Source organism: Notothenia coriiceps, unplaced genomic scaffold, assembly GCF_000735185.1.
Source record: "Notothenia coriiceps isolate Sejong01 unplaced genomic scaffold, NC01 NC01_scaffold00026421, whole genome shotgun sequence".
Taxonomy (NCBI): Eukaryota; Metazoa; Chordata; class Actinopteri; order Perciformes; family Nototheniidae; genus Notothenia; species Notothenia coriiceps.
In genome coordinates, this window is record NW_011359122.1 from 808,093 (window position 1) to 810,825 (window position 2,733).

The following is a 2,733-nucleotide window of genomic DNA, read 5'->3' on the forward strand; positions in this document are numbered from 1 at the left end:
GGGAGGACCCTTTTTAACCTTTCTAACTTGTTTGTCAAATAACTACTATAATCACATAATGAACTACACTTAAGTGTAAATATGGTTTACCATGGTTTACCATATTTACACTTCATTGTTAATTAGTATTACCTCTCATAAGATAAAATAAGATAAGAAATACTTTATTGATCCCAATTCGGGAACTGTTTGGGTTGTAGCAGCATACAAAGACACGGCATTGTACAATAACAATTCAAGACAAGAAATAAACAAGAAAGTAGAAAGCATGTTGAATTTAACATATGACAGATGGAATATTAAATATTGAACAGATTATATAAATGTACGATGTGGTTTTATTCCAAGAGAAGCTACGGAGCAGAGAGTTCTCTTCCAGCCAGAGGTGATTTGTTGTGTTATTGCAGTGGGCAGGAATGTGTTCCTGTATCAGTCCTTGTGACAGCCGAGCAGTCTGCTGGAGAAGGAGCTCCGTTGACTCATGCATATGTATGTCCATTTTAACCCTTTATATCTGCAGGTGGCATATAGTGAGGAGAGGTGAAGATAAAGGCAGCACAAATGAAACTATAATCTGGAAAAGGGAATAATCTGTGAGTGATTTAATAAGAGACAGACAGTGGCTGCTATCTCCTCCTCCTCTCCTTTAGATGTTCCTATCTGAATCTGCTGTGTTTCCCCGTCTCCACGTTCTGTCCACGTTCTGTCCACGTTCTGTCCACGTTCTGTCCACCGCCCGATAACAGAAGAACATAAGAGGCTGCAGGGTGAATGTCATCCTGTCACAGTGAAGATGAGTCAGGGGTGAGAGCAGAGGAGGGGAGACGGCACAGTTATTGAGTCCTCAAGGCTGTTTTATTAGACTAACATCACAACGTTTCCTCAACTGTACGGCACACAACAATCTCCATAATTAAACCTTTAATTGGGAAAAAAATGCTTGGAAGTATTTCTACATTTTTTGATATACTGACAACTATCATCCAAATATCTGGAACAAGCTCCCAGAAACCTGCAGGTCCGCTGCAACTCGGACTTTTAAAGACTTTTCTTTTTGCCGCTGCTTTGAATTGAACTAATCACATCTCACACTGCACTGTAACTTTTATTCACTGTGTTATTCATATTTTATTATCTTTGCTTTTAAATGAGTGTTTTTAACATGTTAAGCCCCATTCACCCGCGGGCGGGGGGAAATTCGCAACATCTGCAAGAAACAGCGTCTGAGGGCTTCTTAACTTTTAAAAACCTATTAATGTGTCATACCCACTTAACGGGAAGAAACTCAGCTATCAGACAATGTTAACCACTTTTAGCAAAACGAAACATAAGGGTAATGACAAAGGTTATGAATTAGCCCTGAGCGAAAAATTGCTAACACACTTAGCACAGAACTCACATTAAAATACCCTTATTACTTATCGTATCTGCACAAACAAGATATCGATTAGCAAGCTGAGACTGCACAGATTCTACAGGTATTGGTATCATTACTGACATCACACCACGTAGCATTAGGTAGCCAACACGGCAATATGTCTTACCTTTGTTGTTTTCTGATCAAAAGTGGTCTTCAATGGCATTAAAACGATAAAAACGCTGCTGAAGGTTAATCCATAGGTTAATCCAATGTGTCACTTTGAGATGATTTCTGATAATCCAACAGCAATAAACCTAGTTTTCAGTTTTCAGATTTCAGAGCGTAAGTTAGGTTCCGCTTTGGGCAAACTGCGTGTGCATAGCTCTCATTTCTCAGTGGTAACGTGTGTGTGTGTGTATTTGGAAATTCCCCTTCCATTATATTGGCTCTAACGGTTAAAAAGAGATGTCAATCATCAAAATCGACTAAGAAAACACAGAAACGGCAAATACACCCATTTCCACCCAAATGCCAAACCTCAAAGGTCAAACGTCACTTGTTTTGCATCAATCTTGATAGAGGGCACTTATTATATGTTATAGTTTGGATTCCTAAAGCTTTTAGTCCATCCCATCATTCAAGGGTGGCTTTCACTATAAGTAATGTTTGTTATTTTGGACGGACACTATAATTTAAATTTTGTTACTGTTCAATCTGAATTTATTTTAAAATAAAATAAATCATTACATTTTTATTCGAGCGCTTTTCCAAGTGCTCAAAGGAAAAATCTTAAGCTAAAGGTTGAAACAATTTGTAAAGGCTCTGAAAACACAGTCATTTTGTAAACCTGTCGAAACTGTTTCACCTAATGTTATTTCTAAATTCAGTCTAATTGACACAAAATGATTATTTGCCAGCTGTCAGTAAACAGTAAACCAATCACACTGCTGATACCAGACAAAAAAAAAACGCACACCAGATTTGACAATAACTGCAGAAAAGTGTGTGTCAGTTTCTATAAAATGTGACTTATACTGTAACGCCACGTCTTCTGGTTGTCTGTCTGGTAGTGTGCAAAGTGAAAAGGTAAACAAGGCTTAAAAAAGAGAATAATAGTCTTTTTACGAAACTGACATAAAAGAAAAATCACAGTGACAGTTTTGAGATTCTTTCGTTGACAGATGTCACAATGAAACCCGAAAGACACCAGAACGTAGAAAAGGCCGAAACTACAAAGGCTAAAAAAGTTGTTTTAGGATCCTAAAAATAAGCAACAAATCGTCTTCCCTCCTCTGTCATCCTCTGCTTCAAGGCTTTTGTCATACATAGCTACAGCTTAGATATGACAATGACGATCTGAGGTCACAGGCTCA